Raw genomic sequence first — 26,063 nt, 5'->3', positions numbered from 1 at the left:
ATTTTTCAAGCAATGTTTATGTTTTCAATTTCTGAACTATCATTTTAGAGTATTTAGTATCATTCTTATATTCTCAAATCATTTCGATATGCTGAAACATCACAAAACATTTCTTATGTAGTTGCTGAGTCATACTGCAATTGGTTTTTCTTGTTTAATTTCATTTTGCCAAGATAGAACTATTGGGATTTCTGGATTATAAGGGTTTGATTCGATGGATTTTAGCCTACTACAGTGACTTGGTAGAAAGATTCAATATTTTAGATGCCAATTTACCCTTGAATAACCTATAAAAATGCAGCTCCAACTTAATTTTCAAGTAAGAACATTTTTGAAATGAACAAAACTATTCTAAAATTTGTTCCTAACAAAACAAATGCACCAAATGGTTAAGAAAATTTAGAAAATAAAGAATATAAAGAGGTATTTCAACTGCTAGATATTTAAAGAATTTCAAACATATGGTATTTATCATATGGTGCTGTTTCACCAATAGGAAGACAGCTCAGTGGAATAAAAGAGATGCCCTGAAAGAGACCCTAATGAATGAATATATTGAGGTAGACCACATAAGGTGGCCTCTGGCTACAATCTTCTTTCCCAAGAGTCTCTATATCCCTGGCATGTTCATAGTTCCCTTCTAAGAGATTCTAAATACATGAATTACTGTGTTTAGTTTTGTATGATTCTGCAAATCTAGCCATGGATTGTTGGAACAGGGATCACTTCTCACCCAAAGTCAGCTATGTAGAATGACCATTAATCTATAAGGGTACCAGTATGAGAGGTTTATACTATCCAGTACTGATATTCTCTACCATATGTAGTAATTGGCCAATTCAGTCAGAGCCGCTTTTGTGAGTTATGCAAAAATGTCACGTAGAAATAGTGCAGAAGCCCGAAGACACAAGGAAGAAGGTTAGTAGTGAGGTGACCTCTTAGACAAAAAAACCCCTCAGAATAAGCAGAAATAAATTTTGAAAGAATGTAGAGTGTATAATGACAAGAGAAGAAGAAACAATGGAAGCGTAGACAAAGTGGAGTTGAGTCATTGTAGAATATTGCATTAAGGAGCAATAGTCACCTGCTGGTAAAATAATGGTAAAACAGCAAGTTCATTAGAGTTGCTACATTATCTGGATGTGCTGGAAATTTTGCGCTTGCCATTTTCAATCCACTATTATGTCACTATTGTGCCCCTGAGGATATTTTGATTCCAAGATTATGAACTAGTTTTGTTCTAGTGTTCTATGCCTCTGCACTAACAAGGGTCTTTACCATGCCATTGGTATGTGTGGTGAGAATATGGTGTGTGTAAATTTTCTAGAGTAAACAGAGAAATTTCAAAAATTAACTAGTAATTTTATTTTATTTTCAACTAGTAATTTTAAATGCTATATTCATTCTTTCAGGTAAGAGTTCTAGCATTGAACAATCTGCAGAAATGTTAATATTTTTGTATGCTGTGTAAACAGAAAATGATGTAATGTCAATAGCATCAAACTGGATTAGAGAAAACTCATTTCAGTGATCACTTGACTGCTTTTTGAAAATAAACCTAGATAAAAAATCAATAAAAGAAGTTTGAAATTGGTATGGATTTTGACAATAGAGAATCCTGAGAGCAATTTAAAATCTGAGGGTAATTGTTCATTATTTTCTCATGAACAAGCTGAGCAAAAATCCAAAGGAAATAGTTCTAATAAATTTACTTTATGATGAATTTTACATATTATGAGTTATTTATATTTGTGTGTCCCTCTGTCTTCTTTTGCTTAACATAATATTTTTGGTCTCATCCATATTGTTGCTCATATCAAATGGTATACTCCTTTTTATTGATGAATAGTAATCAATTCATTGTATTAATATGCCACAGTTTGTTTATCCAGTGTCCTATTAAAGACATTAAGGTTTTTCTCATTTCATGGGCTATTGTGAATGTGGAAATCATGGACTTTTTTATTGACATTAATGTGGAATTTTATTTCTCCTTCACAAATTCCATTCTTAACGGTGCAATTACAAGGACATTGGGTAATTGCAAGGGCATATGTTTAACTTTTGAAGAAACTCCCAAATTTCTTTTCAAAATATTTATACCACTATATATTCCCAGAGCAATGTATGAGGGTTCTGATTGCTTTACTTCTTAACATGTGCTATTGCCTGTCCCTTTAATTTTATCACTCTAGTGAATGCAAAATGGTATCTCCTAATGGATTTAATAGAAATTTTCCTAGTGATTAGGAGGATGTTGAGTGTTGAGTACCTTTTTTTTTTTTTCTTTTTGCTTATTGACTATCTGTGTATCTTCTTTTTCAGGTATCTGTTCATATTCTTTGCCCATATTTTAATTAATTTTTTTCATATTTTTATTGTTGGTTTGTAGGAATTCTTCATACATTCTTGATAGGAGTCTTTTGTTGGATATGTGTATGGTGATTATATTTTTGTCCCCAACCTGTGTTGTGGCTTGTTTCTCCATTTCTCAATGATGTCTTTTGATAAGCCAAATAAATTAATTTTGTGAAATCAACTTATAATTCTTTTCCTACTAAACATTAACTTTTTTTTGCATCATGTACAAATAAAATAAAATAAAATAATTAAAAAATGTCCACTACAAGGTTGTGAAGATATTCTATGTTTTGTTCTAGGAGTTAAATGGACTTGAGTTTTACATTTGAATCTATTACCTATCTCAATTAGTTTTGACCATTCCCATGTATTTGGAATTTTAAAATGCTGCTAAATTTTTTTTAAACAAATGACTTATGCTCCAGTTAACATTTAAAATAATAATTTAGATTTTCCCCTTTTCATTTTATTTGTGGCCTCTACTATTTTGATTCTTGATTTAAAAAAAAAATTAGCTATATAATTGCTCTTTTTTTTTTTTTTTTTTAGATTTTTTGAGTTGTTCTTTACAGGCTATAGTCAGATAATACCTCAGGGCCTTTGATGATTCTCTTAGCTCATGAATTTTAAATTATCTCCTATTAAATTAGCTCAGGGTCTTAATTACATTCTCAAATATAGGGTGTATGACCATTTAAAGGAAGTTTATAAGATTAATTTTCTTTCTTTTATTTGTAAGATTAATCTTCTTTAATTTTCACAATAACTCTAAAATGATTATAAAAGTCATTCTTAATTTTTCCTGATTTTTTTTAACTTTTAGTGTGAGATACTTGCAGAATCACCTGCAGTTGTAAGAAATTATGCAGAAAGATCTCATGTACCCTTCAACTGTAATGACTTGCATAACTGCAGTGCACTGTCACAACCAGGAAATTAAGAGTGAAGCAATCCAATGACCTTATTCAAATTTCACCAGTTTTGCATGCAGCCCTTTGTGTGTGAATGTCCTTTATTTTTTAACCTTTTTAAGAAGACAAAGAAAGTTTAAGGTTTTGTTTTTTGGTTGTGGTTTATCTGGTGCAATATGAGTTTTAAAGAGCTCCTTATTTTTCTTTTTTCATCTCTCCAGTAGTTTTTCATTCTTACTAATAAGGCGATGCATGGATCACTACATGTAAAACATCATTTTGTCTCTTTGTATTTGAAATCCTTAGATTTCTATTTCCTCAAAATTAGATGTTCTTACCCTGACTGAATTGATCAGTTTCATTTCTTTTTTTTTAAATCACTTTACCAAAGATTATGTAATAGCAAGCTTTGTTCTTTATTAAAAATCATTTTTGAGGTTGTCTAGATAACTTTTTCCCTGTTGCTTTGTTATGTTTGCCATATTTATCACCATGCATTATATTATTTGCTCAAAATTCATTGTTGGGTTCCTGATGTCTGTTCTCTTTGTTATCAAAATATTTTCCCTTCATCTTTAGCTTTATGATTTTAACTGACACTTTCAATTATCTCTCTCTTTCAAACTTCCCAATATTTGGCGATGTTAGACTTCTAAATTTCCTTCCCAAACTCTATTTTGAAAACGTTGTTTATATTTTGTTAGGAAATAAGGTTAACAAAGAGCATCTGTTCCTCTAATTTTGTAGTACTACAGTGCAGCTGGTAACCCAGTAGGCTATCTATTTGGTTCTCACAGGGATCTCTAGGTGTTATAAAGAGTATTATTTTTCTTGCCTGGCTGGTATATAGTCAAAAGCCCAAAGATGGAAACACATATGGATGATGCAATGATTAAGGTTAAGATATCTGTGTTTTATAAACAGAAAAGTCAAGTGTGATAATTGCAAATGGGCCACTTACAGAAGTTGATGTTGATATCAGAATCATGATTTGCATTTCCTGATTTTGGTACTTCATTTGAAATGTTAATGATTCATTTCCACAGGCACTGACTTTTATAATCTTGGAATTTCCTAAGAGAACAGAAAAGCAGAAAAGGAAAATTACAACCCAGACTTTCCTCCTACGCAGTATTGAATGCAAAAATATGCCAATGTATAAGTTACCATTATACTAAAAATACAGATACACAGGTCACATATGTCAAAGTAATTAAACAAGGAGGCCATTAGACCTAGGTGATTCTAATGCCTTGGCAACCAAACTGAAACCTAAGCCAGACTCAATTCCTGGAGATGTCTCAAGGTTAAGAAATCAAAACACAAGAACACCCAATCACAAATAGTCTTTCTCAAATAAGACAGCTGCTTATGCTTTAGCCAGTCAAATCATTTCTATGCTTTGCTTCTATGTCTGCTTTATAAAAGCCTTTCTTTTCTCTTAGTTCTTGTCAGCAGAAGACTCCCAGCCATTTTTATATGGTGGTGCCCAGTTCAAATTGGTGTTTGCTCAAAAATCATAAGCTCTTCAAATTTTATTTATTTCAGTTTCTTTTTTAACACATTATAGTTATAGGTAATGCATTTGTTAAACTTCAGGGATCTATGTTTGTCTCTAAATACACCTATGCTAAATTGGCCATCCTTTATTTTCGTGGTTCCTGGTTTATTATTTACAGCCTTTTTTCTTAGAATAGCAGACAAAGGAATTGAAACTGAACACGTTATGCAAAGGTAATATATAGGATTTTGTTTCATAAAAAAACCTGCCCAACTTAACAGTGACACAAATACTTCAATAACATATGCTACATCATGTCTTGTCCCAAACAGTGCATACAGTTGAAGAGAATATGGACAAAAACAGCGCACAAACCATATCAGTGCCACTTGACACTCATACAGGAAATACTTAAAATGTCTGATGAAAAGCAAGCATGAAACATGTTCACTTCAAAGGGTATTTCAGAGTAAACTGTAGAATGCTACTGGTTATGTGATAATTGCCTCATTTTCTAAATGATGATAAAGTACTTTTGTTGTTGGCGATGGTATCCTTACTGAGAGGTCCTAAATCTATTAGGTTTTATCAACATGATTTTTGAACCAAAGGAGACTATCAAAAAGCATTGTAGGATTAGGCCTTTTCAAAGTTTATTTATTTATCTTGGGAGAGAGAGGGAGATTGCCCATAAGAGAGAGCAAGGGAGGGGCAGAGAGAGAGGGAGAGAGAATCCCAAGCAGGCTCCATGCTGTCAGTGCAGACAGGCAGCTAGATCTCACAAACCTAAGATCAGAACTGGAGCAGAAACCTAGAATCCTACACTAAAAGGACTGAGCCACCCAGGCACCCCTTGGCCTTTTCAAATGTAAATAGTCAACCCATTGATTTTGATGGAAAAATACCCTATGGTGGGGAGGCAGGGGATGGAGCAGATAGTACCTTAGCCTTTTCATCCCCAGAGTTAAGGGAATGAAAAGTTGAAACAGAATATGACTGTACTTTATATTTTAGAATTGAAATGAAATATGACTAATTGATGAAAATTGCCATCTTTTAAGAATTTCTTATAATTACAGTTATTTCTTTTCCTTTGCTATGCGTTAGCTCTTGGACTCACTTAGATTTTTTTGATAATACTTTCAGAAAATTCTGTCTAACTTATCATTGCACTTATTATGTATTATTAGATTTTCTTTATGTATTATGTATTATTAGATTTTCTTATAATACACTTATTATGTATTATTATAATACTAATACATAATGTATTATTATACATAATACACTTATTATGTACTTATTATGTATTATTAGATTTTCTTTATATTCTCCATCATTTCTATTTTATAAAACTATAACGTCCTCCTGAATAGGGACCATATTTATCTTACTCGCTAATGTAATATTGACACTGACTGAAGTATTTTTCACAGTGGAATACTGGATGCTTATTCTATGGTCTCTTAAAATAAACATTTTTTTAAAAAAATATGCAATTAAAATACATATTTACAACAGGTACATTAGAAAGAATAGAAAGAAAAAAAGAACAAAATCATCAATGAATTTTATCAGACAGAGATAAGTACTATATATTCTTTCAGATATTTTCCTTGTAGATGTGTGCAATCATATGTTTTTAAATTATTTAGTATTCCAGAATAGGATCAGATTATACATATTGTTCTCAAGTCTGTGTGTTTTTTGTTTTTTTGCTCCTATTTAGGCTTTTCCACCCAAAGCCTCATTTATTGCTGCTTTCTTTTTTTTTAAGTTTTTTTAATCTTTATTTTTGAGAGAGAGAGAGAAAGTGTAAGTGGGGGAGGAACAGAAAGAGGGAGACACAGAATCCAAAGCAAGCTTCAGGCTCCGAGCTGTCAGCAGAGAGCCCGATGTGGGGCTTGAACTCACAAACTGTGAGATCATGACCTGAGCTGAAGGCGGATGCTTAACCAACTGAGCCACCCAGGCACCCCATATTGCTGCTTTCTAAACTAGTCAAATCATGCTATTTTAGCTTTATGTTTCACACATATGAAGGCAATCCTTTGGCTAGTTGTATAGATTAGCTGAACACCTTCATAGACCTCTTTTTGTTGCAAAGACCCTGGAGCTAGAACTTGAATGACAGAAATCATCCCATTAGCATTTTTGTGGCAGTATTCCATCACTGGTGTAAAATATGAGGTCTTGACAATGAGAGAGAAAAAATTAAAAAAAAAATAAAAGAAGAATCTTAGATAGTCCTATCAGGCAACTCTTGGATGACAGTTTTGTAGGTCATTGTTGCAATTGGAATGAATACTCCATATTTATATCATTTTAATGTCACAAAAATCTATTATTGATTTCAAGAAAATTATGAAGCAAATCTTAACTATGAGGCAAATAATGCCTTCAAATTGCAAAGAAAGGTATATCTTGTATTCAATAGTTAGTATTCCATCCAGAGAAGATAGACTAAAAAAGTATGCCAACTATGTCACATAAGTCATTGCTTGATCCTAACAATTGTGTTTTTATTCTTACAAAGTACAACAATTTCCTTAAAAATTCAAGTAACAAGCCACAGAATCTTATATGAAACTTAGGTAGGCACAAACCTTTGCTAGTTCTGTAAATTTCTTTTCTATTGGTAGTAGAGAGAAAGACACCCTGACCCCATACATACATACACTGGTTGAAAACAAAACCTCTCTCCTCTTTTATAATTGTAGAAGTAGATTAAGGTCTTGAGGTTCTTGTCAGCTATATGTAACTATTTTGCATGAAGAAATGAACTTTTACAAAATCAACAGCTGAACAAATTCTACATGAGCACAAGTATGTTAGAAAGTTAAGCCTGGAGGAATGCATTTTTTGGTAACTGCTGTGTATTATTTCTTTGAAATATGAATTAATTGTCATAGACTGGGTGGGGATTGGGGAACTATTTCAGAAGACAACTAAAAACTATTGCTGATAATTTTACATTTTCATTGAAAGCTATGAATCGTTCTTAGGTTCACAAACTATATGATTTACAAACACTGCCATGTAACATTTTCTCTAAGAATAAAGAAATTATGCACCCTCACTCTACCCAAAAAATAGGATAAGGATTAAATATTACCAAATATTTAGATAATCACATGGCTGTTGGCAGGATCCAGTTCCTTTCAGGTTGTCAGGCTCTGTTGGACAGAGTCCACCTTCATTTCCTTATGTGTGCTACTTCACAGAGCAGCTCACTACATGGCAAATGCCTCATCAGAATCAAGTAAGTGGGAAGATTAGAGAACACACATGAGGAAAACAAATAACAGTCTTCTATAAACTAGTCTGGGAAGTGACATCTCATGTTGCTATATTCGGTTCACAAGAAGCAAGTCGCTGGATTCAGCCTACACTCAAGGCAAGGAGAACACACGTAGTTGTAAATACTAGGAATCAGGGATCATTGGAGGCCATTTTAGAAGCTGATCACCACACAAAATAACACGTTGCCCTCATGGTGTTTTGTTTTTTTTTTTTTTTTTTACCAGCCTCAAGGATATAGGTCACTATATAGGGCTTTTCCATTTCACTTAGGTCAGTCTCAATCAAACACTGCTAACACAATATTATAAAATCAGATCTTTTACAGCAGACAAGAAACTATAGATTTTATAGGAATGCATAGCAGTAGTGAAATTTCTTTAAAGGTGAATATTCATTAGTCATCCTTCACAAACGTATCTTCAATGTGATGATATTTGGCAGGTGTGTGTGTGTGTGTGTTTGGGTGTGTGTGTTTACATGTGTGTTTGTTTAACTCTGTAGGGGGCACTGGAAAAAGAAATTCCACTATTTAATAAGAGAAGGTGGATTCTTGTTAAAGAGCCATACTTGATTTATAACAAGTATATATTCTTTGGGTTATTTGATAAGCATTTTATTGAAGTGTAATATACATACAAATAAATACAAAATCAGATATACAGTTTCATGACTTTTTACAAAGTGAAGACACCATGTAGTCAAGAAATGCAATATTGTCAGTATGTCAGAACATGCCTGTGTTCCTATCCAGTTACTAACTTTCCAGAAAGTAACCATTTTTCTCTACCACTTCTTCATCTGTTCTGGTTGCTAGCACAAACCACCCATAGACTGGGTGGTTTATAAATGACAGAAATTTATTTCTCACGGTTCTAGAGGCTAGAAATCTGAGATCAGAGTGCCAGCATGGTCGAATTCCGGTGAGAACCCTCTTCTGGGTTGTAGACTACTGAATTCTCATTATATCCTCACATGGTGGAGAGCAGAGAGCATCAAGCTCTCTCATGAGTTTAAGAAAGACACTAATCCAGTCATGAAGGTAGCCCTGGTTACCTCATCTAATGCTGATCAGCTCCGAAAGGCCCCACTTCCTATTATCATCACATTGGGGGGGTAGGGTTTCAATATATAAAATTTGGAGAGACACAAATATCCCCTTTAACAACCACCATAAATTGGTTTTTCTGTCATTTTTTAAATACATAAATGGAATCAATTATGTATATATTTTTTAAATGTTTTTATTTATTTTTTGAGAGAGTGCAAGCGGGTTTTGAGAGAGAGTGCAAGAGAGAGAGGGGGACAATGGATCCGAAGTGGGCTATGCGCTGATAGGCTGAGAGCAGAGCCTGGTGTGGGGCTAGGACTCACAAACCAGGAGATCTTGACCTGAGTGAAGTCCAATGCATAACTAACTGAGCCACCCAGGCACCACTCAAGTATGTACACTTTTACAACAAGGCTATTTTACTCAAAATGGTTTGTGAGATTTGTTTAGCCAGGTTCACTCATTGTCATGCTTTGAAGTAGGTGTTCTATTTTAAGCTTTTGGCAATACTATTAGTGCTGCTATGAACATTCTTTGTACATACCTTCATATGTGTGCTAACACCTATGAATACATTTCCAATGGGTTTATACATCTAGGAGTGTCCTGAGTCATTAGGGATGATGGATTCAGTTTTAGAAGACATTTTCTAAAGTTCCATATCAATTTTATATGCACCAGAATTGCACAAGAGTTGCTTTTTAAGTTATTCCACATTTTGGCCAACACTTGATTAGTCATTTTCATTTTAGCCATTCTAGTTATGTTAGAGGTATTACATTTTAATAGGCATTTCCTTGATGGATGTGGATTTTGAGAAGTTTTTCAAAGTTTATTGACCATTTGAATTACCTATTTTGGGAAGTACTTATAAGACTCTTACCTATTTTTTTAAAATGAATAGTCTGATTTTTTTTATTGACTTACAAGATTATTATACATTCTAGATGCTTTTCATTGGTCAGATAAATGTATTATTATGGATATCTTCTCTCCCTTCAGTAGCTTGCTTTTCATTTGATGGCTTATTTGAGAGAAATCATTTTTTATTTTAATAAAATCCAATATATGAATTGGACTTTTGCTTTATGGTTAGTGACTTTTTGTCTTGTTTAAGAAATAATTGCCAAACATCAAGGTCATGATATTGCATAGAAACTTTATTGTTCTTCCTCTTATATTTAGATGTACAATTTACCTGGAATTGACCTTTGACTATGTTATGATGTAAAGGTCAAGACACATTTTTTCCCCCATGTGGTTATCGTATAGCTCTGTTAACAATTGTTAAATCAACCATCTTTCCCCACTTCAATTCAAGGTCAACTTTGTCATACATCAAGTGACTGTATAAATGTCAATCTGTTTCTGGACCATCTTGAGAATTGACATCTTTATAATACGGAATCTTCTAATGAATAAACATGATACATTGTATTCATTGTCTATTGTTGCATAACATATTATCACAAGTTTAACAGTTTAAAATGAAACAAATTTATTATCTTGCTGTTTCCATGGGTTGGTAGTCTGGATGCAAATTAGCGAGACTATTCACAGTCTTACTAGGCTGAAATCAAGGTGTTAGCCAGGACTGATATCTCATCTGAACCTTGGAGAAGTCATCACTGTTGTTAGGATTTAACTCTAAAACCAGTGTATGTCTTTTGATCTCCCTGGATCCCTGTCCTCTGTTTAGTTGGTGAAATGGTATTTTCTATTTCTGTGGTAAAAAGAGTTTCTTCCTTAGAAGCAGTAGTGTAGTATTAAGATAATTTATTCAGTAGTGCTAATTTGGCCTTTTGAAGTCTGAGAGTAAGGAGGAGTTGAGAGAGAATGGGGGCTTTGTCAGATAATTGTGAGACTCTTAACTTTCTCATTGTTGGAATTCTTACAAATAGAGCTAAATCATACACATATTTGTGGATAATTGGATAATAATTGCTAGTTTATTTATTTTAGTTTTGCAGTGAGCTTCTCTAGAAGAAGGGGAGGATAAGATAAAGTATCTTCATCAATTTAAAATACACACCCATTCTAGACATTTCATTTGTTTGCCTTTTACTCTGAAACGAGTGGTCACTAAAACCACTAATTATATTGTATGAATACACCATGGTATAAAATGATGAAAACCAGCATTAAAATTGGGAGTCAAGAAGCCAAGCTTCTGTTGTGTCAGGTTACATTCTTAAACCTTCATATTCTGTGGGGAAGCCCTCACCCTCTAAAATGTTTCGGAGGGATGACTTCAGCAGAAATGAAGTACTTGATGATCCAGTAAATCTTGTGAGTTTTATCCATTATGAAATTATTCCATATGGAAAGACTTATTGAAAATGAAGTTTGATTCAGAAAATAAAATCACATGTAAGAACTAAATTTATACTGCTTGTAAAAAACTGTTAGGACTATAAATTTCAGTGTATAATTGCTGAATTTAATTGCTACCATAATATGGTTAGCTTATATATTAGGAGAGCAATGTCCTCTCTTCTGGAGTTAGAAATTTTAGGACTTTAATGAAAACATATCAGTTAACTTTAGATAAAGTCCTTTATTACGTCCTTTTCTTAATTATGTTAAAACATAACCAAGCACGTAAGAATTACTGTCAGTGTCAGACTCTCCTCTGTACCCACCTTGTGAGAAGAAAAATTGAAAAAGAAATTCCTAACTTAAAAGCAAATATTTTAGGATAAAATTATTGCAACCCACATTATTATCATGGGAAGGAGAAAAATATTATATGACATTTCCAGGTACTGAGTCTTAAGGAAAATGTATTTTGTACTAATTAACACTACCTGGAAAAGCATGGATTGTGAATTATGGCAGGCATGAGTTTGAATCTTCACTGGATAAATCTTTATGGAACTGAACGTTCCTACTAAATATTAATGTGATAACCTTGGGTATTATATCTGGCCAATAATCGACAGGGTGGGTAATTTATAGTTATAAGCCTCAGTTTCTTCACCTGTAAACTAGATTAAATGAAGACTTACAATCGCTTTTTGCCAATCCTAAACCGCGCCCCCCCCCAAATCCTCTGAAAAACAGGACCTGCTCTCATAAATCATTTGGTGGTAAAACTTGTGTGAAGTGTTATAGGGGTAGTGAGAGTCTTTTTAAAATCTTATCTAGTATGAGTTATTATAACTTTGATTGTTGAACTATTAATGCAATGGAGAGAGAACGACATGCATTAGTTTTCTCCAATCCAAAAGAATATGAATTCTATGATATATTTTGACCCACAGAGTTTCTATAAAATAATATGGACACATATATTTACTTTTCACAAATAACACAGTACCTACTATACAAAAAATGCTAACTTCCTTTCTGCTACTTGGTATTATTCTTTAGATATTTAGATATTTATTCCTTACTTGTTTTATCTGGCTCATATTGATTTTTCCTAAACTTCAGAAACATTACAAACAAAAAACTGAGCCAAAGATATATTTCAGGGATGTTCTAAAGGTGAGCTTCAGAATTACAGACATTTTTATGAAGGATTTTTTTTTGTACCTCAAGAGCTGAGAGCAGCTCAGCCAAAATCTCTAATTATCTACATCTCAAATACATCAAATCAAGTAAATAAAATAAGGTTAAAACAGTTATTACCAAGTATTTTAAAAAACAAAGACACTTGATCAGATGAACTTGGTCTAGAAAAGAATACCCATATAGAAATGAATTAATTTTATTTTGAAATATTTGCTGCTATCTGAACACCTATAATATTTCAGGGCATTCGTTTCCATGCCCTTCTGCTAGACTGTAGGACCTTTGACAGTAGGATCCATTTCTCCCTCTCTCCCTCCCTCCCTCCCTCCCTTTCTTCCTTCTTTCCTTCCATCCTTCCTTCCATCCTTTCTTCCACCCTTCCTTCCTTCCTTCCTTCCTTCCTTCCTTCCTTCCTTCCTTCTATTGTTCCTTCCTTCCTTCCTTCATTCCTTTTTTCCTCCCTTCCTTCCATTCTTCCTTCCTTCCTTCTTTCCATTCTTCCTTCCTTTCTTCATTTCTTTTTTCCTCCCTTCCTTCCATTCTTCCTTCCTTCCATCCATCCATCCTTCCATTCTTCCTTCCTTCCTTCCATCCATCATTCCATTCTTCCTCCCTTCCTTCCTTCCATCCTTCCTTCCATCCTTCCTCCTTCTATCCTTCCTTCCTTTCTTCCTTCCTTCCTTCCTTCCTTTTTTCCTCCCTTCCTTCTATTCTTCCTTCCTTCCTTCCATCCATCCTTGCATTCTTCCTTCCTTCCTCCCTCCCTTCCTTCCTCCCTCCCTTCCTTCCTTCCATCCTTCCTTCTTTTTTCCTTTCCTTCCTTCCTTCCTTTAAATCCAACTTCTTTAATATACAGTAAGCACTAATTTTTAAATAAATAAATAAATAAACATAAATGAAAAAAGACAAAAAAAATAAGAGAACCACTTTAGATTCATGGTCAAATGACAGTATTTGAATTAAAATCCAGATATATAAGTAGCAATGCAGAGAATGAGTAGATATTTTCAATGAACAAGATCCTTTCTAAATTTATCAGGCACAGAGTAGTTATGACTCCTGATTATATACTGTTCAGATGTGGGGGTCATCTTCATAAAATTACTAAGAAGCATGAATAAAAAGAAAAAAGTCATATAGAAGTAGAAATCAAAGAAGAAAAGAGGAATCAGGCCAAAAGAAAAAGATTAAATTGAATTGATGGGTACCATGAAATAGGTGGAAACTGCTAGTTTCTAGCAAAACTTTCAAGACTGAAGAAAACAGCTCAAATCAATATATTTTATGTCATTAAAGTGAACCAATTTTAATTAAAATAATAAAGGTCCAATGACCCATTGATTGGACAATAACCTAGGTCATAAAAAATGCAAGGCTTTCTTCTGTAATTTGTACTCAACCCAGAAGCCTCTGATCTTCTGTCTCTCTTAAAGCAAATCCCAAAATGCAAAACAATTGCTTTCAAGCACTATGATTGTAAATAAAATGTCTTTGTAAAATTGTGCTTGGCTGACAAAACTGAAGCACATACATGTCATACACTCTGAGTCTAAAGTTCTGTCTTGTCCAGCAAGAGAGCAGAGTCAGTATTAAAATGCAAGAGATGACTAATGTCTGGGAGAAGACAAAAGCCCCAAATAAGGGTCCCTGCTCCGTATTTATTAAGATCAGAAGGCTTACAAACGTGATGGGTGTGCACAAAGAGAAAATGAATCTGTGAACATTAACTCATGGGCATGAGGGAAAGAAGGTTTTGAAGATCGACGGTGTTGGGGGTTTGGGTCAATGTAAACCAAAATTCTGGCGCCAGGCAGATGTTATGTTACTAGCTGACAAGAGGCGCCTTGTCTGTTTATCTTAGCCAGCCTAGGGGATAAGACAGATAGAGCCTGCAACAGCAAGGTCAACAAGGCACCTTTCTTTTGTTAATTAGCTCTGCTCTGGGGGACTTCCTCCTGCAGTGGTCTATAGCCCTTTTTACCTGTTTACCTAATTTGGTCCTTCCTTCCTGTGAAAGAAGCTTTCTGCTATAGTACTAAATTGGAGGGCATTTTCACCCTGAATACCTAATCTGGTTTACCTCATATACCTTTGTATAGGGGCCTTTGCCCCCTTTCTCTATCTTGGGGACCTTTGTCCCCCTTCTCTACCCTTATTTGCCTAATCTTGTTTACCCAAACTTGGGTGTGAGCATTCTATGGCTTTGTAATTTTTTATGCCTTGCTAACCCATTGGTGCAAGCTCAGGGAATTCCTAAGCTTACTCCCCATACATACCCATGCTAAACAGTATGTCTTAAGATTCCCCCGCACCCTCTGCCCCACTGGCTTGTTACATTGCCTTGTTATTACATTCAAAATGTCTCCTTATCATTCATTCATCCGACTGTATTGTTAAAAATGTAATGGAATTATGTTCATTGTTTTCCTGAAAACTATTAATTAATAAGTACTATTTGGTTAGATAAGTGACACAGTGAAATTTAATAATAGCAGCATTGAATCTAGAGTGACAAAAGTCAGCTAAGACTTTATGGAGATCAGTGGGAAGCTCATTAGTTGTTAAGATCTCAGAGCAGTTATCATGTTCTTTGGACTTAAAGATTAACAAACTTATTTTTTTTAGGGCATCCAGAATTGATCAGGATTATAGTAGCTAGCTTTTCCTAACACGGCCACAAAACACTTAAATTGAAAACAGTTAAATTGAATGTTCATTTAATATCAGCTAGCTAGTTTACTGGTCCTCCTCTGAGAAAATTTGTGTACTAAGTCAGGTTATAGTTAGAAAGTGGCTTGGTGAATGTTCAATCAGAGCCAGAGTTGGTTGGATGATCTGGTGTCATCAATTCTATGTTACCCTTAATAGGAAGAAACATTGGCCAAGGGAATTCAACTTACCTGGCCAGGATATGTGTTCTTACAAACAGCAGAGGAAACACATTAACAGCCCCTTTTGTTTTATATTTTCTTCAAAGAGGGTAAGCTTCACTGTTTTAAAGTTATATTCTCCAAACTATAATCACAATCTAGTTCCACCTTTCTAAGATAAGATCATGGACATCTTAGCTGTGTTTAAAATGTGGAACAATTTTATAGAAAATTTTCCAACTGCTTTTTGCATCTGGTAAATCTCACCCATGTTTCTATATTCATGGATATCTTTATGCTTAAGTTGTATTCGCAACTACATATTGTAGTTGTCTATTGCTGCATAACAATTGATCTTAGTGCCTTAGAAGTACATTTATTATCTCAGAGTTTCTATGATTTGGGAATCCTGCAATGACTTATCTGGATAGTTTTGGTTTAGGTTTTCTCACTGGGTCTCAGTCAATGTGTTGGCCACAGTTAAGAGTATATGAAGACTTGACTGGGACTCAGGAATATGGTTCTAAGATTATTCATGTTGCTGTTGACAGGAGGATAACTCCTTCACTATGTGGGTTACTCACATGTCTTTTCCCACAGCAAGTGATGAGAAAGAGAGGCAGAGAAGGAAAGAAAAGCCACTGTTCTGTATAACGTAATATCAGGGTTACCATACTATTAATTTTGGCCATATCACATTGGTCACATAGACCAATCCTGATACAGCATGGGAGGGAACATTGAAAGAGTGTGAATACCAAAATTTGAGGATCATTGGAGGCCATCATGTAGGCTGATTTCCAGTTTGCCCTATGATCCCCAATGATTCATACCCCTGGAACATTCAAAGAATAATCACCCTTTCCCAAAGCCCCAAAAGCCCATCTTGTTACAGCATCAGCACATAATCTAGAATCTCATTGTATGAATCAGGTCCAGGTATGGATAAGTTTCCTTGGGTATAGTTCTATAGGTACAGTCTCTCCAGGACTGTTCATCTTCATTTGTAGGCTTGTAAACTAAAGAAATAAGTTATCTGTGTTCACATACTGAACATACAAAGGTGAGGCAGGCATAGGATAATCACCATAGATATTTCTTCATTTTTTTTGTTTATTTATTTTTGAGAGAGAGAGAGAGAGAGAGAGAGAGAGAGAGAGAGAGAAAGTGCAAGTGGGGTAGGGGCAGAGAGAGAGGGAGACACAGAATCTGAAGCAGGCTCCAGGCTCTGAGCTGTCAGCACAGAGCCCGATGCGGGGCTTGAACTCACCAACCGCTAGATCATAACCTGAGCCAAAGTTGGATGCTTAACTGACTGAGCCCCCCAGATGCCCCTCACCATAGATATTTCTAATATGAAAGGGGAAAAATAGAAGATACACAGGAGTTTTTGGTACCTAGAAGTTTTTAAATCCAGCCAGAAAACATTGGAAATTTATTGATTAGGACTCTGTCCTATTCCTGCCAAGGAGTTTTTCCTACATTGACCATGTCTCCATTTTGGTTCTACCTTGAGTTATACTTTATCCTCATGAAAGAGCATATTTACAGATATGTTGTCTTCTGAGCAGTCTGATTTCTCCTTGAAGGTCTCTTTTTATTTCCATTGTTTTTGTTCCTTACATTCTAAGCTGACAGTGTTTCTGCCACTATCATTTCTTTCAAAGGAAATTACAGTTATCCTATTCACCTCCTGAGGGATACGTCATTAGACAAAGCCACTCCCAAAAGTACCTTGGAGAAAAGCCTTTCTTTACGTTGGTATTCTGCTGAAACAATGAAGTCTCCCCAGCTCCCCACACCCCAGCCTTCTAAAATCACTGTTGTTTGGTTGAGAGACAGACTTTTAGAAAGAACCTCTCTTCAGAGGCATAACCTTTGATCATTCTGAGGTCTCAAAGGCACGCTTTCCCTTCAGCTTTATATAGGCTTTCCTCAGGGTTCCTTGAATATGATCTTTTCTTGGAATTCGTTTCTTAATATCACCATTGTTTACTTCTAACAGAGGTGGGAATCTTAAAATTAAGACTTGTTTAGATTATAAGATTTTATCTAACATCCCTATCCCACCCTTTTCAGTGCATCATTTCCTTATTGCACTTTTGTCTAAAGAGTAAGAAGAAACTAGGAGACACTTTCAACATAGTAGTCGGAAATCTCCACAACTAGCTCAACCAGTTTATTGCTATAAATATATGTTTTTTTACCTTCCACATTTCTGCGGGTAACTGGATATGCTTTCTGTCACTACTTAATGAGGAACCTTTCTGCCAATTTTTAGTAAGATTTTTCCATACTTGTTTTAAGTCCTCTCTTCCAGCTTTTACACAAGTCAGTTCTAAAAACAGTGTATTTAAGGCACTTTAAGACCTCCCCAGCACTTTTCTCAAAATCCCTGCAGTTTATTTAGCTCCATTCATTACCTAGTTTCAAAACCAATCTCATATTTTAAGTTTTTATCATTATAGGTAGGATTAGACTTCTTATATCAAAATATTTATTTGCTACTTATGGTGGCATAATGAAGCACACAAAACTTTGCTTTTTAGAACAATATTTATTATCTCACTGTGTGTGTGCGTGCATGCGTGTGTGTGTGTGTGTGTGTGTGTGTGTGTGTGTGTGTATTAGGAATCTTGGAGTGTCTTAGCTGGTTGAGTTTGGTTAAGTGTCTCATAAGGTTGCAGTCGAAGTATTGGGCAGCATTACAGTTCTGAAAGACGTAACTGGGGCTGAAGAGTTCATTTCTAAGCTCTCCTATGTGGTTTTGGCAGGAGGCTTCAGTTCCTCACCACTGGGCTTCTCTCATAGAGCTTATCACAACATGGCTTCCTCTAGAACAAATGATGAGAGACAGAGAGGAGAGAGAGACAGGGAGAAAGAGAGAGAGACAGAGAGAGAGAGAGAGAGAGAGAGAGAAAGAGGAAAGGTAAAGAGAAAAACCAAATCTTGGAGGTATATACCATCACTTCTGTCATTATCTATCAGCCACACATTCCAATCTTAGTAAAACATGGAGGGAGGTTACACAAGGTTGTGGATTCCAGGAGGAGGCAGGGGTTATTGAGGACCATATCAGAAGCTGGCTACCACAGATACTATGGATGTGGTTTGTTCAAACTTAGGAAGCACTAAAATAGAGTAGTTAAAACAAGGCTCCCTATTCTGGAAAAAAAAATTGGCAATTTCTTAAAAAGAAAAGCTAAATATACACTTACCTTATGATCCAGCAATTACATTCTGGGAGTTTATTTCAGAGAAATGAAAATTTAAGTCTACACAAAAATATATACATAATTGTTCATAGCAGCTTTTTATAATAGTCAAATAATGGAAACAATCAAAATATTCATGTGAAGAGTTAACACAAATTGTGGTGTACTCATACCATGGGACACTACTTGGCAATAAAAAGAAACAGACTATTGATATGTGCAACAACTTGAACGAACCTCAGGGCATTATACTGAGTGGAAAAGAATGTCATTCTCAAAAGGTTACATACTGTATGATTCCACTTATACAGATTTCTTGAAATAAAAATATAGAATGGAGAACAGATTAATGGTTGCCAGGATTTAAACAGAGATAATGGGGAAGGATAGGTGTGACTATAAAAGGATAGTCTGAGGGAGATCTCTGTGGTATGGAATAGTTCTATATCTTGGTTGTGGTGGTGGTTACATGAATCTACACACGCAATAAGATTACATGAAAGTATATACACACTTTACACCGATGGCAATTGCATAGTACTGATACTATACTGTAGTTGTGTACAATGTAACCATTGAGGGGTAAAGAGTGCATGGGATCCCTCTGTGCAATCTTGCAACTTTCTGTAAATATATAATTATTTCAAAATAAACGTTTAAAAAATAATACATGGCCCTTCAAATCGGACAGTGTTCAAATCCCAGCTCTGTTAGCTACCAACTGTGGATAGATTACTTAACTATTTTTTATTAGTTTACAAAATTCTGTGGGCTCCTGGGTGGCTCAGTCAGTTGGGCATCTGACTTCAGCTCAGGTCATGATCTCACAGCTTGTGAGTTCAAGCCCCACGTTGGGCTCTGTGCTGACAGTTCAGAGCCCGGAGCCTGCTTCAGATTCTGTGTCTTCCTCTCTCTCTGTCCCTAACACACTCGCATTCTGTCTCTGTCTCTCTCAAAAATAACTAAACATTTAAAAAAAAGATTACAAAAAATTCTGGTTAATTGGTTGGGATAATTTGTGGTGACAAAAATTTTAAGGTGAGGCTAGAAAGAAAACAACTGAAAGTAAAAGCACATGAGTCTTAAGATTTTACCTGTCTTTGCTTCATAATTTTCAAATCTGGTCACAAAAGGGGTGAGGAGATAGATAGTGTGGGAGAAGCAGAGGCAGAGAATGAAGTCCTCCCAGAATTTAATCTCAATGGGTAACTGACAGCTTGTGTTATTCTTACCAGGGGGTGGCATTCTTGAAACATTGATTCTTCTTGGATATAGCCATGACATAAGCCTTTAATACTTACTTAAACTATTTGTCCCAGATCTTATGTTATTCATCTTTCAGTGGCCTTATTTGATACTGTTAATAACTTCAGTATGTTTTCTCTTAGACCTTAGCATGTATTTTCATCTCAAATAATTTATTTTTCTTAGCAACTGATAATCAATTTATTAAAAAGATTGATTTAAGCATCAGCAATGGTAACTTCAACCTTGACTCCTGGCTCGGTACTGATGGAAATAATCTGCTTGCCTATCTCAGAAGGACTGTGCAAATCAATGAGCTTGTGGATCCTCACCTGAAAATGATCCCACGTCTTAGAACCTTCACCACGAGGAATTTTTCTTGTAGTGATTCTCAAGAGTCTTGGTGGGCATCTGAACTGGTCCTTTCCCTTTGAGATTCTTTTCCTTTGTGCCTCTGACCAAGCTGGCATGTACTTCCTACCAAGATTTTATGTTTTGGTTGGTTAGAGTAATTCTAATTCGGTGAATCTCTGTTTTCATAGGTGTCCTTCCCATATATTTAAAAGCCATGGCTGCAGTATGGCTTCCTGACCCACCTGTTCCTCTACAGGAGTGAACACAGGAAGTCAGTAGCAGAAGTCAGGCATCAGGAACTCTGCTGTAGCTGTGACCATCTCTTCCTCAAAGAGAACTCAAATAATTTATAGCTAATGATATCTTTCTGCCACCATTTTAGGAGTGTGTATAAACTGTTGCCATATATTGTTCTATTTATAAATTCTTATTAATGGCATTACTTTCTGTTTCTGCTCCTCTAATATTGATTTACAATCCAACATTTCCATTTCCAGAGCCCCTAGAGATGGAGTCATTGCATGTTTTCAAGTGTGAAAGGATGATGATACCCGTAAGTGGGTACTTTTCTTAAAACATCTGCTCTTAAATAGCCATTTGCCTTATTTGCAAAATGGGGATTATAATATCTAGTTTAAAGACTTACTATGGGGATGAAATGAGATAATGTTTCTAAAGGGCATAGCACATTGCTTATGTTGACTCAAACATTGAATAAACAGCAACTCAATATGCCAGCACCTATATCTTCCTCTGCTACTGTTTCCCTTCAGATTTGTTCATGGACATTCTGTTTTCTGTACCATCTCATGATGGTGGCCATCCAGTGTCTTAAGCTGTATCACTTTTACTTTCCATGGGTTCCTTCTCCCCTGTCAATCTTGCCCATTACTCTGTGCACATCAGATTCCACTGGGTACTGAAGCCAAATTGTAAAGAGATCTTTCTTCCATTTTGTTCTTTTCAAGAATTGCTTTATACTCGACAACAGAAAGTGTGCTTTTTTTTCTAAGATTCACTCATGAGTCACAGGTCCATAGGGAATCGAGTTGGGGGCTTCTTCGAGGGAAATCATCACACTATACTGAGAATCTCCTCTACCCTCAGGCAACCAACCTGCATTTTGGGAGAGACGATGCACATCACTTCTATTTCACATAGAATGAGTTCTTTCCTAGGAGGTTGCTCAGTTCCTCCAACAAATAGACTTCTCGTCCAACAAATCAAGGTTAATATGTTCCATTACAAAATCAGAAGGAAGCATTATTTTCTTTCTCTTCTTTCCTCATTTTAAGTTCAGAAAATCCACTAATTGGACAATATCTATTCTCTGTCTCTTTCCTGAAATACCTAAATGATAAATAATACCATAGAAAATGAGAAACTATCCTAGGCAAACAGCTGTATTGCAAGGGACAGTAAGAGACAGCAAACAACCCTTACTTCCTAGAACAACAAAGAATACATTTTCTTGAACTCTCCAGGCAGCACCCCACTCCCATCTCTCTCTCTCTTCATATGTGTATAAATGTGTGTACGTGTATATGTAAACCCAGTAAAAAGAAATGTAATGCAACTACTCCAATTTACTGTCACAAACAATATAACGAAGTACACTTAACTAAGATTTTATGTCTTTATTGTCATGTCAAAAATTAACACGCGATCTTCTACAGTTTATATGCCAGGTAAAGATTGAACTTCCTGCTAGCAGATACTCAAATATTTTGATGAAGGAAAAGCAAGCACAAGTTAAGCAGGTGCGACTGCATGCCGCAGATTTCAAGGGACACCTCTTCTTTTGTTTAGCAGGGGAGGGTAATGTTACTCTGAAGGCAAGTAAGGAGGCAGAATAGTTGCTACCTCTGTGTGTTTGGCAGGCTGCCAGCATCCCTGGCAACAGAGTCTGCTAAATCTTTTTTTTTTTTAATCATTTTTGCTCATGTAGACTACTGAATACAATGCAAAGAAACACAGTCCTTTCAAAATTACACAGCCTCCAATGCTCCTTACAATGTTTTTGGCTGCTATCAAGCAAAACCCCGGTTTCTGCTGACTTCCCATTTTAAATGACTCTTACAGTAATTTCTTGAATTCTGCTTTCATGAAGCAGTTCTAAGAGAGAGAGAAAAAAAATTTCCCCCAAGAAATTTGGGTAAATATGGCTAGGGGCCAAAGCAGAAAATGTGCTTTGCAAAGCTGTAGCCTGCCACTTCTTACATATTAAACTTATTATTGTGAATTGGGGATTTAGTCACTTCTTTTCCCTTAAATGTGTCTTACAGCCGTAGGCACTTGGAAATGCTCTGAATTAAAAAGTTTGGGTGTCTTAAATTAGTTCATGGTCTGTGATGGGTGAGTCCAGAGCTGATTTAGGGGCCAAGGTGGGTTAATACTATTGATGTTTGCAAGATGGTTTCAGTATTTCTTCTCATCAGTTTAGCTCATACCCTATTGTAAGATAATAATGAAATTATATTTTAAATCTATTTTAAGGACTAGTATAATATTATAAAATTTCCCTGGCATATAGACGATATAGCTTATTAGCTTATCTTAGCTAGTGTGATATATGAATAAATTGCTATTTGCTTTTTAAGTTTTTAAATCTGTAATGCTACATCAGATGTACCAAAGCAAATAAAGACATTTGAAATACTATATGGGGAATTACAATAATTGAGGATGTAGTTTCTATAGTAATCTGCAAATATGAGGATACCAAACCTTGCAATAAATATCCTATGAAGTGATAAGTAGAAACCCAGTAAAAGAAAAAAATATTCTTAAAGGAAAACTATTTTAATGAAAATTTTGCAAAGGGACTGTGATACATGATACATTTCTAGGTGTGAATGGAGCAATTTGTACAACCTAGGACAGCTCTTCTCATTCTTGTCTTAATGATATTCTCCTGAAATAAATACATAAGGCTAAACTTATTTTTTTTTAATATCTATTCATTTTTGAGAGATAGAAACAGTGTAAGCTGAGGAGGGGCAGAGAGAGAGGGAGACACAGAATCTGAAGCAGGCTCCAGGCTCTGAACTGTCAGCACAGAGCCCAACGTGAGGCTCAAGACCAGGAACTGTGAGATCATGACCTGAGCCAAAGTTGGAAGCTTAACCAACTGAGCCACCCAGGCGCCCCGAGCTAAACTTTTATAATTGCGCACGTACTAAATAGAAACCTTCGCAGCAGTGCAGCATTGAGAGCTGTAGCCCTCAGTTACTCGGGTTTCACCTTCTCGTTCTTCCCTTTTGGTGGCGAGGAGGTACTTACAGTGTGTCCTAAAGGATCCCTTCACAGACGCTGCCCATGTCTGCTGTCCCCTTCTCTGGAGCCCTTTAGAACCTTGGTGTGGTGAAGGTCGAAGTGTAACATTATTCATTTTTACTATTTCACTTTTTATATTCCCCATGAGGTCTAACTCCTCCTTTGGAACTCGACATCCGCTATATCTTTATGCCTTGGCCAAAACTTTAATTTTTTTAATTCCTCAAACTGCCGTCTTTTTCTGTGTCGATAGTGTTACTGTTGCTGCTGTGCTACTGCTTGGAAGCATTCTGGGAAGGGAGCCAGCTCCAAATTTACATTGGTTATAAATCAGGCAATTCATTAATAGTATAGCATGACCGAAGTTCCCGAACCGTTGCTTCCCTGAGAGTTACCACTTAGTCCTGTAGATGCCCCCAGAGAGCTCTCTGTTTATGGGAAGTGTTCTTTCTACTATGTAAAATCTGAGAATATTTCAGTGTGGGCAACCCACCCAAGAACGTGACTTCCTATATTTACAAAGTAGCTTGGGTCCTAGAGAGATGTTATAATTTTGTCATTTTCAAGGAGATCATATTTTCAACATTTGGTGTCAATAAACTCGTGTGAATTTTTTTGTGAACCTTTATGCGGTTATGTTGGGTTTTTGTTGTTGTTCTAGATCCCATGTGCTTAGCATTAGTTTTATGTTGTGCAGAATACATTGATATCTCACCTGATTTATAAAAACCCATATTATGTTAATTTATTTAGTGCAGTTTTAAATAACACATAATGTAAATATAAATCTCTGCAAACATAACAATGTACCCATTTATACATTTCTTTAAGCTAAAGGTATAATTACTGGCTACCTGAAAATAACATTAACATCATTGTAGGCATGAATTGGGAGAAGTATTCATATCCATTCACCGGATTTGTTCTGGAATTTTGAAATAGACCTTCCTCTAAAGAATTTCATTTTTATTGTTAAGTCTAACAGATCATGTAATAATTGGAGTTTTTTTTTCTTATCAGGATCAAAAGTTATGCTCTTTTATTGTTAATGCAAGACTCTCTGACCTAATTGAAGTTTGATTATTTAAGTAAGCTGAGATTCTGAATCTGATCTTTTATTACCTTGTTTGCTTTACTAAGTTATAGAAAGTTACTAAAGGATTATGATTATTTTTTCCCTCATAACAGCTGTATATTGAGATCACACTTCCCAGCATACCTAAACTTTTCCTACCCATATATGGCACACTTGTTTTCAGTGCCTGAAGTTCCTTTCCCAAATTTATTTTAATTTTATTCTATCTGGTTTGTACAATGCCATTGCTTTAAAAGGCCGATTAGAATCAATATAAAACACCTTGGATATTATATGCTAGATGAATTTTCTTACAAATATATATCAAGTAATACTTTTGACTGTGTTTTTAAGATGTGAGAGCCAGGAAAGAACATCAAGTTAGAGAAAAGCATTGTAGCGTCTAGGTATTTCTGTTTTACTTCTGTCTCTCTGTTTTCTCTGTCTTACTTTCATATAAAAGTTGCTTAGAGAATAGACTGAAATATTTACTAAATCAAATAGAAACTGCATAGATATCTGCCACGACATACACATATTTTAACCAAGTATGAGAAACCCATGCTAAGGTTTTCCTGAATCCACATGATTTACTCCCCTAGAGCCCCAATTTGTAAGCAGAACCTAACTTATTGCCACAAAATAAAGAAATATGGAAAAAGGACTTATCCCTGCCTCTTGTTTTCTTCATGCCTTTTAAAACATATTGCTTTCTAAGATACCTAAAACCTCTGATTGCTTCTTTCATTTTACCTTGGCTTCCATCACGTCTCCACACTGACCTATTTTACTGTTTCTCAAACACCCCAAGTGTGATTCCACCTCAGGGCTTTGGAAGCACCTGTTTTCTTTGCATGGAATATGTTTCCCCCAGATGTATTGTGTGGGTGCACCTCTCCCTCCCCCCCCACCTCTTTTCCAGATGTACCTTATCAGTGACATGTACCTGATTCTCCCTGTTAAAATTCCAACTGTCCCTTGTTTCATGCACTCATCCTTCTTACCTCATTGTAATTGATAGCATTTCTTTCCTTATAGAATGCCCAATGTTTACTCATTCGTCACATCTTTTGTCTTTCTCTTAACTAGAAGATTTGTCTGTTGTGTGTGTGTGTGTGTGTGTGTGTGTGTGTGTGTGTTGTTGTCATTGTTTGTTTTTTCTACCAATTACATATTCTCAAATCTTAGAACAGTGCCTGGGATAGAGTAGGCTCTCTACTTATTTATTGAATGAATAAATGAATGACATAGCAGAAATTATGTTATTACTTTAACTGCAACAATATCTTACTTATTGACATACACAGAGCTTCTAAACTGCAGTTTAGGTACAGCCATCTCCTGAGAGGATGAGGTTGGGGTTGCAGAACTTTTAAGAATATACTTTG

The 26,063-nt window shown here is 35.4% G+C and overlaps 1 protein-coding gene and 1 pseudogene across 7 annotated transcripts in view; one reads left to right on the top strand and one right to left on the bottom strand.

The window, feature by feature from the left end:
* Positions 1-26,063, top strand: part of CTNNA3 (catenin alpha 3) — a 1,731,503-nt gene that overhangs the window by 1,415,262 nt on the left and 290,178 nt on the right. The gene's annotated exons all lie outside the window — the stretch shown is intronic.
* Positions 20,189-20,615, bottom strand: LOC128312691 (40S ribosomal protein S20-like; annotated as a pseudogene).

Source organism: Acinonyx jubatus, chromosome D2 (genome assembly GCF_027475565.1).
Source record: "Acinonyx jubatus isolate Ajub_Pintada_27869175 chromosome D2, VMU_Ajub_asm_v1.0, whole genome shotgun sequence".
NCBI classification, from domain to species: Eukaryota; Metazoa; Chordata; class Mammalia; order Carnivora; family Felidae; genus Acinonyx; species Acinonyx jubatus.
The sequence above is the reverse complement of the archived record's forward strand: the minus strand, read 5'-3'. Positions and strand labels throughout refer to the sequence as shown.